This window comes from Oncorhynchus mykiss, chromosome 7, assembly GCF_013265735.2.
Source record: "Oncorhynchus mykiss isolate Arlee chromosome 7, USDA_OmykA_1.1, whole genome shotgun sequence".
Lineage (NCBI taxonomy): Eukaryota > Metazoa > Chordata > Actinopteri > Salmoniformes > Salmonidae > Oncorhynchus > Oncorhynchus mykiss.
Window position 1 is genome coordinate 77,307,170 of NC_048571.1, and position 14,274 is coordinate 77,321,443.

The 14,274-nt window shown below is 40.5% G+C and overlaps 1 protein-coding gene across 2 annotated transcripts in view; it reads left to right on the forward strand.

Moving 5' to 3' along the window:
• Positions 1–651: 651 nt before the first annotated feature.
• LOC110528534 (helicase with zinc finger domain 2) overlaps positions 652–14,274 on the forward strand; it is a 36,266-nt gene continuing 22,643 nt past the window's right edge. For both annotated transcript variants that reach the window (XR_002474271.2, XM_021610647.2), the window contains exon 1: positions 652–799. The gene's annotated coding sequence lies outside the window, so the exon portion shown is untranslated. The remainder of the gene's footprint in view (positions 800–14,274) is intronic.

A 14,274-nucleotide genomic window follows, 5' to 3' on the forward strand; every position in this document is an offset into this window, starting at 1 on the left:
AATGGATGATGAATCATCATGTGATAGTTATCTGCTATTTCCCAGACGTTTGCATGATTTGTCTGTCATAACGTTTGACCAGTAAAATGTGTTATGTGATAACGGATATAATCGAGGCTCTATAGCAGAGATTATGGAAGAATTCTCTAGTCTTATTCGTATTATTTATCAACTGTTTGTTTATACTAGAGTCATTCTGCACAGTATCATATGATGATGCCCTCATGCTGACGCCCAGAATGACAGAAACGAAACTTAACTGTGCATACAATACTAGTGATGGGCATTCCGAGTCTTTTCGGTGTAGGCCAAACGGTTCTTCGTTGAAAATGCTTAAGAATCGACCTACAACCACAAAAAATAGCTAAATTGAATTCAAATAAACGTTTACCTGGGGCCAAATTAGATGGCCTGCAAAGAAATCTGGACTAGATTGACGTATTCTCCCCCGTAGTTGTTGTTTCTGCCCTGAATATTCACCCTCCTTAGATAATTATTTTGTAACTTCTCTGCAGAAAAAAGTTATTTTGTGCTCAAAAAGCAGTAGCAGGAGGGAAAAAGCAGTACTAGCAGTATGCAAATCAGGGAGCCAAATGATCGGCTCTTTCACCGATGCGATTCGGTTGCCGACGTTCACCAAAAAGATCCGTTCAAAAAGAGCCGTTCGTTCGCGAAATTATATTCCAGCGATGGGAGGGATTTATTGGCCCCATATCCACTATAACAGATACAACGGAAGAAACTGGAGTTTCAATTTAATGTGAAATGTCTGACTGTTAAAACTCCTGAAACTATTGCGGTGAGTTCAGCATTTTAAAATGACTTAATTAACCATGTGTGGGTTATAAGCGAACGTTTTGAAAATAATTGTAAATGTGACGAACCTGCCACTTCCTTCTAGATCAAACCAGGAATTACTTGATGTTGTATTTTTTTTTATTTATGAAAACAAATGATCTAATTGTTTCCTGGTGAAAGGTATGCAAGGTAAAGCGGCCTATAAGATCCGTCCAAAACGTGTACGCACAAATATTGGACCATATGTGTCGTTCATACTTTTCGCATTCTTAGCTCGGCTCTAACAATTTCTGTAAACTGTAAACACATTCAAATTAATAGAGGACGGGTACGGAGCCGCGTTGGTTGGGAATTTGAGCTGTGCGTCCATCGTGGACCGTGGTCAATAGATCCATATAGCAAGTTGGGGGCGATGAAACAACAGAAGCACATTAATTTTCAATGAATGAAGCGAAGTGCGCGGGAGGACCGTTGGGCGATGCTAGAATGGCCAGAGAGGGAGAGGAAGAGAGGCCCAGCTCGGCAGAAAATCTGTCTCCCTCTAGCAGGTGGCGTTTTTTCGTTGTTTCGCCCACCAAGCAAGTAGTTTGGTCAACAAAAACATTTATGGCTTATTTGCTACACGAGGCTTATTTGATGGAATAGGCGTTTTGTAAGAATGTACTGATATAAATAGGACACGTGACATCCCGGTCACTGAGAGAAAAAAAACTTAACATCAATATCAGAGTTGTCTCAATATGGTTTTGCATATTCATGACATGAGGCTCGTAGCTTAGCATATCTTTCCATTGAATACTGGTGGTTGACGTCAACAACCTAATCTAATATATATTTTAAAAAAAACATTAAAATAATGAGATGTATTCACCAATCCAAAGAAAGGATAGGTGGGAGCTAGACAGCCCGCAGTGGGGCTTTGCGGACAAAGACTCCCATTGTTTAGGGCGGAGAGAAATGTATCTTGTCAGTATATCCATAGTCTTTGGAATGGGCGAGGGAGCTTGAACAGGGCTGGACCAAAGTTGGGAAAACTTTGTACTTGCTATTGACCAATCAACTCTCACTATAGTTTCCAACCCCTAGTGGATTGGCTGTTGATACTTAGCACTACCTAGCCTGGTTTTTAGCTTGCTATCACCAACATGAGGGCGAAGAAATCTTGACTATCTGAATTTACGAGTTAAAAGGATCTCGGCTATCGCAATCGGACACTGGTGTCTCAGCGTCTGTGAACTATGATTTAAGAGTAAACAATAGTCCACAGACTGCTTTACTAAATAAATCTCTGTTGGCCAACAGCCTATCGACCAAACAATCGACCAGTCGACTAAATGGGATCAGTCTTAGTTGACTCCATTGCTTCCAACAGTTGTGTCAAGTTGTCTGGGTGTCCTTTGGATTGTGGACCATTCTTGATACACACATCTTTTGTCTTGCCTATTCACCCTCGGAATGGCACACACATACACAATCGATGTCTCAATTGTCTCAAGGTTTAAACATTCTTCTTTAACCTGTCTACTCCCCTTCATCTACACTGATTGAATTGGATATAACAAGTGATATCAATAAGGGATCATAGCTTTCACCTGGACTCACCCGGACAGTCTGTTATGGAAAGAGCAGGTGTTCCTAATGTTTTGTACACTATTTGTCTTTAAATAGGCCTACCTCCTTTCTGCATTGGACTCAGGCCTCATGTCTGGGGTGGAAAATTAACTTCTGAAAGTACAATGCTTAGATTCATAATGACATCTTAGATTTAAATCTTTACAAAACAGCGATAGTTTCTTTGCAAAGAAGACACACAGGTTTGGCATTGGAGAAATGCTGTACGATGAATATCTTTTAATAGAGTAGGTAGGTAAAATCTTTCCTCATCAATAGCGCTTCAAGCTTGGCACACCTGAGCACTCTGGAGCAGGTTTTCATCAAGGATCTCTGTACTTTGTTCTGTTTATCTTGGCCTCGATCCTGACTAGCCTTCCCCAGCATGATGCTGCCACCGCCATGCTTCACCGTAGGAATGGTGCCAGGTTTCCTCCAGACGTGACACTTTGCATTCAGGCCAAAGAGTTCAATCTTGGATTCATCAGACCAGAGAATCTTGTTTCTCATGGTGTGAGAGTCTTTAGGTGCCTTTTGGCAAACTCCAAGCGGGCTGTCATATGCTTTTTAGGAGGAGCTCTGTCAGAGTGACCATCAGGTTCTTGGTCACCTCCCCGATCAATGCCATTCTCCCCTGATTGCTCAGTTTGGCAGGATGGCCAGCTCTAGGAAGAGCCTTGGTGGTTCAAATTTCTCCCATTTAAGAATGATGGAGGCCACTTGTGTTCTTGGGGACCTTCAGTGCTGCATACATTTTTTAGTTTTCTTCCCCAGATCTGTGCCTCGACACAATCCTGTCTCGGAGAACTATGGACAATTCCTTCGACCTCATGGCTTGGCTTTTGCTCTGACATGCACTGTCAACTGTGGGACCTTGTATAGACAGGTGTGTGCCTTTTACAAATCATGTCCAATCAATTGAATTCGCCACAGGTGGACTCCAATCAAGTTGTAGAAACATCTCAAGGATGATCAATGCAGACAGGATGCACCTGAGCTCAATTTCGAGTCTCACACACACCAAACTGGCTGCGCACGTGCGCCATCGTGCATAAATATATATTTATATTTACACACACCAAATATGATCACGACAAGCAGGTTAAAAATATCAAAACAAACTCTCAACCAATTATATTAATTCGGGGACAGGTCGAAAACCATTAAACATTTATGGCAATTTAGCTAGTTAGCTTGCACTTGATAGCTAATTTGGCCTATTTAGCTAGCTTGCTGTTGCTAGATAATTTGTCCTGGGATATAAACATTGAGTTGTTATTTTACCTGAAATGCACAAGGTCCTCTACTCTGCCAATTAATCCACACATAAAACGGTCAACCGAATCGTTTCTAGTCATCTCTCTTTCTTCCAGGCTTTTTCTTCTCTTGACTTTATATTGCAATTGGCAACTTTCATAAATTAGATGCATTACCGCCACTGACCTCGTTCTTCTTTCAGTCACCCACGTGGGTATAACCAATGAGGAGATGGCACGTTGGTACCTGCTTCTATAAACCAATGAGGAGATGGGAGAGGCAGGACTTGCAGCGTGATCTGCATCAGAAATAGAACTGATTTATATTTTAGCCCTTGTTAACGCAGACGCTTGTTGGAGCGCGCAATAATTGAATAACGTAGATTTCTAAATTTATTTTGCAATACGTACGCGACCGGTGTGGTCAGCCTGTCAAACATAGCAAAGGGTCAAAATACTTATGTAAATAAGGTATCTGTTTTTTTTATTTTAATACATTTGCTAAAGTTCTAAAAAACTGTTTTTGCTTTTTCATTATGGGGTATTGTGTGTAGATTTCTGAGGGGAAAAAAGAATTGAATCAATTTTAGAACAAGGCTGTAATGTAACAAAATGTGGAAAAAGTCAAGGGGTCTGAATACTTTTCGAATGCACTGTAGCTCCCCAATACCGTCTGATGAATAAATTTAATTTAATACATAAATGGTGACCACAGCCCTTCAAAATACCTCTGAATCGTGTTCTAATGCGATTTTTCCCACCCTGCTCCATGTATTCACTGTATTCGATTTCAAATTTGGCTCCCAGTGCAGCTAGTTCCGGGGGTATTTTGACGCATCTGACAGTTCCTTCTCTGTATGTTCCGAGACGCGTACACGTTTGCTACACTGATAGACTGTCTATCAGACACAGCATGTTGGTGGCACCTTCATTGGGCAGAACAGGCTCGTGGTAATGACAGGAGTGAAATTAGTGGAATGGTATCAAATACATCAAACACATGGTTTCCAAGTGTTTGATGCCATTCCATTTGCTCAGTTCCGGCCATTATTATGAGCCGTTCTCCCCCCCCAACAGCCTCCTGTGCTATCAGAGTACCAAACTGTACACATAAGCACAGCAGAGTTATAGAATATTGGACCGTTGGCTTTCATACTTTTCTAATTCTCAGCGCAGCTCCAGCAATTTCTCCAACTGTCAACACATTCAAATGAATAGAGGACAGGAACCAAGAGACACGTTGCTTGGGTATTGTGGGGAGGTGCGCATTCAGGCTGTGCGACTCCCGTGGATGGTGGGGGCCGGACTATCGCTTCCTCATTAACGCTTAAGATTGAACAGTCAAAGACAAAGGTTTCCTCTGAAGTAGCCTACATGACAGCAACTTCAGATATTTTACTGTTACTGGAAGCACATTGCTGGACTGTTGGGACTGGAAGTGAAATGTGATGGGAAAGTATACACTGTCTTTTTTCTTTAAAGAGCGACTGAATGCACAGATGTGTTAAGAAAAACAAGATTTCAGTCTTGGGGGTGTGGTTCATGTGGCAGTTACTGATGTTTGTCTCCCATGAGACACCCTAGTAACAAAGCCAGTATTTATTACTTCCTCAAAATAGTAGTGCTGAGCGATTTAGTGTTGAGGTCATTTCGGTTCGATTATAAAACATGTATAATGGTTTTTGATTTCAATTTTGATAATTTTTTAAAACATTAAATGCATTATGAAATAGAGCTTTTTGATGGAAATTACAAGGCCCAAAAGAGTTAGCATTCAACTGCCAAAACATTGTAAGTAAGTCCACATTAGGTAGACATCAGTAGGGAAATAGGAAATTAATATGAAATAATACAATATTTAAGGTGTGTATGTTACTTAGTTTTTATTTGATGACTTTATTATTTTTCATTTCATAAAGTCTTCATCTGATCTCTGCTCAGGCAGTAGCAGTCTGCCAGCCAGACCTAACGTTATCTATGTGCTCCCCATACTGTATTGTATGTCTTTAGTCATCCTATTTAGCTACCTTGCCTAAGTAGTCTATGCCAAAGAGCTGTCTGACAAAATCATTTTACTACTTCTTCAAAGGCATACTTTCACGAACTGTCTCTGTCCCTCTCGTCATTGTGTAGATTCCTCTCTCATGCGGTCTATATGGTCTGTGTGTATCTAAACTAATGACACGTTTACATCTTAAAGTATTTCATTATGCAGTAAGTCTTCCTCAGTCTTGCCCCGCTACTGAACGAACAAGTTTAGCGTTTGTGCAAAATGGAGGAGAGACTTTTTTTAAATTCAAGACAGGATACATATATTATTTCAGGAGATAAAAGATTAAACATGTTTTGTTTAACTACTTTATCCACAACTTGTTTCTCAAAATGTATAGCAAGTCAAGCAAACTTGCACTGCAGAACAACTAGCTAACTAAAAGCTAGGCTAGGTTGAAGATACCATTGTAGCTAGCGAAAATACCGATAATACCTAATAATTATCATCAAAAAGCAAATGTCATTACAATCACAATAAACTTAGATGCATTATGCAGAAATAGCTCTGCCATTGCTAAAATTTCAGTTTATGTGACAAAACAAGAAAGTATAGTGTAGAGCAGTGGTTGTCAACCTTTTCTGAGTCAAGATCACTTTCTGAGTCAAAAATCTGAGTCAAGATCTACCGCTCAGGTAAAAAAAAAATATTTAAAAAAAGACTTAAAAAAACATAAGCCTATTCAACTTTGACCAATTCAAAACAGTTCTGTAGCAATACGATTTGCGCAGTAGGCTATAGGCCCAATACATTATCACTGCACATAGAATTGCCCTGCCAATGTTTTTCTTCTCAGACCATTTTGAGAATTTTTTTAACTTGCTGTGTCTCTCTAGTCATGGTTTTAAAAGTTTTGAAATCTCACAGTATCAACGTTTTACAGTCTTCTTATACTTCTTTTTACAGTCTATGTCTCGAGGAAACCTTGCAGGCACAGTGATCTGAGCTATCTGTTGGGCCAGTTTATAGGTGCAGTTGATTAGCTCTCTGGGCCTGCCAGATAGGTGGAGTTCTACCTACAGACACATGAAATTGGTCAAAATGGGAACATTTTGCCTTCCTGTCGATAAGGCTGCTGAAGGAAGTGCATCTACCGCCAACAGCGCAAAACAAATAAAAAAATTGGAACGCAAGGCATTATCATATTTTTTTTTTTACAGAAATGTTTGGTAATCAACTAGGTTGGTGACCACTGGTGTAGAGAATCATTGTACCACCTTAACCACTGTGAAATATATTTTCCATAACCCAAAATATTGTAGATTCATCTGTCTGGAGTTGGTGTACAAAACCTAAAGTTCAAGACAAACAGGAAGCATAGAAATGTCGCACATAGAACAGTTCTACAGCTTCTTAGACATGCTTTCAATGAGAATGACAGATCTATAACACAAATTTCTATGGTCATTTGGTTGGGTCGCCCAAAAAGTTAAGTATTGCAGCTTTAAACGGGAGGCAACAGTCATATAATATAATTGGCTTAACAGCCAATGTGTATTATTTAACATGAACTATTAAAATAGTAGGTAAAGGTAAAGCCCCACGTTATCTCAGCTCACTGGTCACCATAGCAGCACCCACTCGTAGCAAGCGCTCCAGCAGGTGTATTTCACTGGTCATCCCCAAAGCCAAGTCCTCTTTTGGCCACCTTTCCTTCCAGTTCTCTGCTGCCAATGACTGGAACGAATTGCAAAAATCTCTGAAGCAGGAGTCTTATATCTCCCTCTTTAACTTTAACCATCAGCTGTCAGAGCAGCTTACCGATCATTGCACCTGTACACAGCCCATCTGTAAATAGCCCACCCAACTACCTCATCCCCATATCATTATTTTTTTTGCTTCTTTGCACCCCAGTATTTGTACTTGCACATTCATCTTCTCCACATCTATCACTCCAGTGTTTAATTGCTAAATTGTAATTATTTCGTCACTATGGCCTATTTATTGCCTTAAATCACTAATCTTATTACATTTGCACACACTCTAGATTTTTCTATTGTGTTATTAACTGTACGTTTGTTTATCCCATGTGTAACTCTTTGCTTTATCTTGACCAGGTCGCAGTTGTAAATGAGAACTTGTTCTCAACTGGCCTACCTGGTTAAATAAAGGTGAAATAAAAAAATATACATATATTTTCATATTTTCTGTGGTTTAGTAACTTCTTGTTCATCGACGAACTCCGGCTGGACTGAAGACAATGTAGAGTTAGAAAAATGTCAAAGTATGCGGTGTCCTTCAACCGCAAATTGCGTTTCCACTCTATTGTGGATGTCCCCATTGAAATGCATGACATCCAGCGCATCGTAACAGAGTGCTTATGGGTAATATGAACAAGGCTTAACGTAGCAGGCTTAAAAGTGTATTCGTCCAGAGATCTGCATATTATGACAAGATGCTCATGTCGCCGCCCTTACAATGGGGTCGTTGTCCCAAAGGCGGGAAGGCAGGCGACAAAAAAATAAATGCATTAGGATTATTTTTGATAGATTTTTGGTGATAGTGAAATCTCCCTCTTCACCTCTTGCTCTATGATTCATCTCCGTCTTGAAAAAAACTGCCGCAATGGATTATTGTCATTGTAGTTACTGCATTTCTGAGCAGAACTAGATTGAATATTTGCTGAATGAAAACTACAACTCCCTCCAGCCCAGCATCCTACATCAAATAAAATAAAATGTAATTGTATTTATCACATGCGCCGAATACAACTGGTGTGGACTTTACAGTAAAATGCTTGCTTACAAACCTTTCCCAATGATGCAGAGTTAAAATAGTAACTAACATGAGGAATAAAATAAAATACACAAGAATGGAGCTATATACAGGAAGTACCAGTATCAGATCAATGTGCATTGGTACTAGGTACTTGAGGTAGATATGTACATAAAGCCAGGGTAAAGTGACTAGGCATCCAGATAGATAATAATAAGAGTAAAATAGATTACCAGCAGCAAACGATGAGTGTAAAAGTGTGTGTGTGTGTGTGTGTATGTACAGTATGTTTGTGTTGTGTCGGTATGCGTGTGTGTGCGCGTATGTAGTGTTTGAATGTTGGAGAGATTTCTGTGGAAGTGACAGTGGAGTGTGTGTGAGTTAGTGTGTATATAAAGTCTAGTGAGTGTGCATAGGGTCAGTGCAAGATAGAATCAGTGCAGATAGTGTGGTTACTATTAATTAGCTATTTAGCATTTGTTTCAGAGCCTGTTGGTCCGAGAGCCGATGCTCCGGTACCGTTTGCCGGATGGTAGCCGGGTGAACAGTCTATGGCTTGGGTGGCTGGAGTCTTTGGCAATTTTTGGGGTCTTCTTCTGACACCACCTTATATAGAGGTCCTGAATGGCAGGAAGCTCAGCCCCAGTGATGTACTGGGCTGTCCGCCAACCGTGTTGAGGGTCAGCGTGGAGGAGGTCTTGTTGCCTTCCCTCACCTCCTGGGGCCGACCCGTCAGGAAGTCCAGGATACAGTTGCTGAGGGACGAGTTCAGTCCCAGGGTGCGTATCTTGGGGATGAGCTTGGAGTGGACTATAGTGTTGAATGCTGAGATGTAGTCTATGAACAGCATTCTCACGTAGTTATTTCTCTTCCTCAGGTGGAAGAGGACAGTGTGAAGTGCAATTGATATTGCGTCATCTGTGGATCTGTTGGGGTGGTATGCGAATTGGAGTGGGTCTAGGAAGATGGTGTTGATGTGTGTCATGACCAGCCTTTCAAAGCACTTCATCATTACAGATAGTCATTTAGGCTGGGTACTTTGGAGCTCTTGCGAACAGGGACAATGGTGGTCAGCTTGAAACATGTTGGGATTACAGACTGGGACAATGAGAGATTGAAAATGTCTGTGAAGACACCTGCCAACTGGTCTGCACATGCTTTGAGAACGCGCCCTGGTATTCCGTCTGTTAACCGGTTTAAATGTTTGGCAACGGACAGCGAGATCACACAGTCATACGATGAGCTTCGTAGCTGGTGAAATAGGATTCCACCTTCCTCCTATATTGTCCTTTTGCATGTTTGATGTCTCGTCAGAGGTCGTAGCGGGATTTCTTGTATACGTTCATGTCTGTGTGTTGTTCATCGTAAGTGGTAGTTACAGCTTTTAGCCCAGCACTGATGTTGCCTGTAATCCATGGATTTGGTTGGGATATGTTCTTATAGTCACTGTGGGGATGACATTGTCTATGCACCTATTGATGAAGCCTGTGACTGTTGTGGTAAACTCCTCAATGTTATCGGATGAATCCCAGGACATATCCCAGGCTTGTACAAGTAAAACAGTCTTGTAGACTTGTTTCTAATTCGTCTTACCACTTCCGTATTGAGCGGATCACTTGTACTTCCTGTTTGAGCTTTTGTTTGTAAACAGGAAGCAGGAGAATTAAGTCACGGTCAGATTAACTGAAGAGAGAATGAGGAAACACCATTATGACAAAGCAAAAACAGGTTTCTATACATTTTTTCAAATGTTTCATTTTTTAAAACTGAAATATCACATTTACATAAGTATTCAGACCCTTTACTCAGTACTTTGGAAAAAATCACATTTGGCAGCGATTACAGCCTTGAGTCTTCTTGGGTATGACACTACAAGCATGGCACACCTGTATTTGGGGAATTTCTCCCATTCTTCTCTGCAGATCCTCTCAAGCTCTGTCAGGTTGGATGGTGAGCGTTGCTGCACAGCTATTTTCAGGTCTCTCCAGAGATGTTAGATTGGGTTCAAGTCCGGGTTCTGGCTGGGCCACTCAAGGACATTCAGAGACTTGTCCCGAAGCCACTCCTGCGTTGTCTTGGCTATGTGCTCTGGAGCAGGTTTTCATCAAGGACCTCTCTGTACTTTTCTTTGTTCATCTTTGCCTCAATCCTACTCTCCCAGTCCCTGCCACTGAAAAACATCCCCAAAGCATGATGCTGCCACAACCATGCTCACCTTAGGGATGGTGCCAGGTTTCCTCCAAACTTGAAACTTGCCAATCAGGCCAAAGAGTTCAATCTTGGTTTCATCCGAACAGAGAATCTTGTTTCTCATGGTGTGAGAGTCTTTAGGTGCCTTTTGGCAAACTCCAAGCGGGCTTTTGTGTGCCTTTTACTGAGGAGTGGATTCTGTCTGGCAACTTGACCAATAAAGGCGTGATTAGCGGAGTGCTGCAGAGATGGTTGTCCTTCTGGAAGGTTCTCCCATCTCCACAGAGGAACTCTAGAGCTCTGTCAGAGTGACCATCAGGTTCTTGGTCACCTCCCTGACCAAGGCCCTTCTCACCCGATTGCTCAGTTTGGCCGGGCGGCCAGCTCTAGGAAGAGTCTTAGTGGTTCAAACTTCTCCCATTTAAGAATGATGGAGGCCTCTGTCTTCTTGGGGACCTTCAATGCTGCAGACATTTCTTTCTTTCGGGATTTGTATACCGAGTATGTCCACATCACCGTCAGACCATTTTATTGGTAATGTCAAAGTTGTATTTTTTTGTGATCCAATTAAGTAATAAAGGCCCGATTGGGAGTGGTATATGGCCAATTTACCATGGCTAAGGGCTGTTCGAATGCACTGTGCCTGGATACAGCCCTTAGCCGTAGTATATTGGCCATATGCCACAACCCCCCGAGGTGCCTTATTGCTATTATAAACTGGTTACTAATGTAATTAGAGCAGTCAAATGAAATGTTTTGTCATACCCTTGGTATGCGGTCTGATATACCATGGCTGTCAGCCAATCAAGCACAGGCTTGAATCACCCAGTTTTATAATACATAATATAGTACACTTGTAATCCAGAGAGGTTAGAAAAAGTATCTAGATCCTCTGTAAGGCTTGTGGAGGGATCCAAATTGTGGATTTATTAAAAAAAACATGAATCATCAAAAACAAACGACACCTTTGTTTTTAAGCCATGGATTTCGAATCCCTTAATATTATTGTTGGATCTGATTTTAGTAGCTAACATTTCAATGTCCATAATAAATACAGCTGAAGTTGGAAGTTTACATACACCTTAGCTAAATACATGTAAACTCAGTTTTTCACAATTTCTACCATTTAATCCTGGTTAAAATTCCCTGTTTTAGGTCAGTTAGGATCACCACTTTATTTTAAGAATGTGAAATGTCAGAATAATAGTAGAGAGAATGATTTATGTTCAGCTTTTCCCCCCATCACATTCCCAGTAGGTCAGAAGTTTACAAACACTCAATTAGTATTTGGTAGCATTGCCTTTAAATTGTTTAACTTCTTATGGCTTGGGGGCAGTATTTTCGACATCTGAATGAGAAGCGTGCCCAAAGTAAACTGCCTGTTACTCAGGCCCAGAAGCTAGGATATGCATATAATTGGTAGATTTGGATAGAAAACACTCTAAAGTTTCCAAAACTGTTAAAATAATGTCTGTGAATATAACAGAACTGATATGGCAGGTGAGGAAAATCCATCCAGGAAGTGGGATTTTTTTTTTATGTGGGAAGTTTTCAATTGAATGCCTATAGAGTATCTAATGGGTTAGGCCCCAGATTGCAGTTCCTATGGCTTCCACTAGATGTCAACAGTCTTTAGACATTGGCTTGTTTTCTGAAAAATGAAGAAGAATGTGACCTTTCTGTCAGTGGACTGGAGAATCATGCAGTGCTGGGTTGCGCGCGTGACCGAGTGCGAGCCCTTCGTTATTTTTCTTTCTATTGAATATGCTATTTTCCGGTTGAAATATTATTGATTAATTAGACAACTGCCAACCTATGGATTAATTATAAACATCGTTTGACATGTTTCGACGAACTTTACCAGTACTATTAGGATGTATTCGTCTGCATGTTAACCGCCTTTGAGACAGCTGCGGTCATCCCCCTCTTCAAAGGGGGGGACACTCTTGACCCAAACTGCTACAGACCTAAATATATCCTACCCTGCCTTTCTAAGGTCTTCGAAAGCCAAGTCAACAAACAGACTACCGACCATTTTGAATCCCACCATACCTTCTCCGCTATGCAATCTGGTTTCAGAGCTGATCATGGGTGCACCTCAGCCACGCTCAAGGTCCTAAACGATATCTTAACCGACCTCGAGGTCTACAAATTTTTTTTCTGAGGTCTTGGCTGATTTCTTTTGATTTTCCCATGATGTCAAGCAAAGAGGCACTGCATTTGAAGGTAGGCCTTGAAATACATCCACAGGTACACCTCCAATTGATTCAAATGATGTCAATTAGCCTATCAGAAACTTCTAAAGCCAAGACATCATTTTATGGAATTTTCCTAACTGTTTAAAGGCACAGTCAACTTAGTGTATGCAAACTTCTGACCCACTGGAATTGTGACACAGTGAATTATAAGTGAAATATTCTGTCTAAACAAGTGTTGGAAAAATTACTAATGTCATGCACAAAGTAGTTGTCCTAACCGGCTTGCCAAAACTATAGTTTGTTAACAAGAAATTTGTGGAGTGGTTGAAAAACGAGTTTCAATGACTCCAACCTAAGTGTATGTAAACTTCCAACTTCAACTGTATGTCCCCATTACCAGTAAAACATAATCTAGACCTATTTCTTTCACTTACTTGCTGTGTTGTTTCGTTGTTGATTTGTTCAGTCGTTTCATTCTCAACCAGGATTTCTATGGAACGCCGTTTGGGTCTTTGCGTGTCAAAAAATATACTAGAGTCAAATAACACTATTTCACGTGTCAAATAACACTTTCACGTGTCAAATAAGCTTGTTGGCCAATCTGGACCTAAATATGACTGCATGTCACATAATAATTTAATGCATTAATACATTTTTTACGTAGTTATTACACATTGATTACAGTATCACTCATATTTCATATGTGACAACGATTAATCGATACGTATGCTATGATGCTGGTACAGTTGTCTCGCGCACCTACAGTGCTGGTCATAAAAAAAGCTAGCTAGCTAATGGATGCAAACAATGTTCTTCCTAAAAACATAGCAAAACGACAATCTGGTTCAGTAGCTATATTTAGCTAGCTAACTATATAGCTAGGTGTCATCTAAAATAACCCTAATTTATAAAACAGTTGTTATTTGATTAACTGGTGGTCGGACCCATCTATGAGAAGCTAGCCACAATAAGGATTAGCCGCAATAGTGAATTGTGCGGTTAGCCTTCAAAATAAAAGTATGTCATTGACATTTATGCAAATTAATACAAATAATAGAATTATGCCTTAATTGAATAGATCATGCTAAACGAAAATCTGCTAAACAAAAATCTGTTGAAATCACACTGGATGTATTATACTTTAGAAATGCATTAGGGGCAAACGTATTTCACTGTACACCCTTACTTATGGATTGTGGATCAATGACATGGGGTATCAGTCTACTCAGTGACACCCAGAGAACATTAGCGTCGTAGCTCTTATTGCGGGACTCTGAAACAACTGTGAATTGAGCCACATTTATTTTCAACCTATGTGTATTGAACACTATTCCTGAGGATAAACAATACTGCGTGGATGTTTTGGAGTCTGATAACTCTGAGGAGGACGTTAGAAAAAAATATATTGGGTATTGAGAGACTGATACCTCATTTCATGGATCCCCAATCCTTAGGT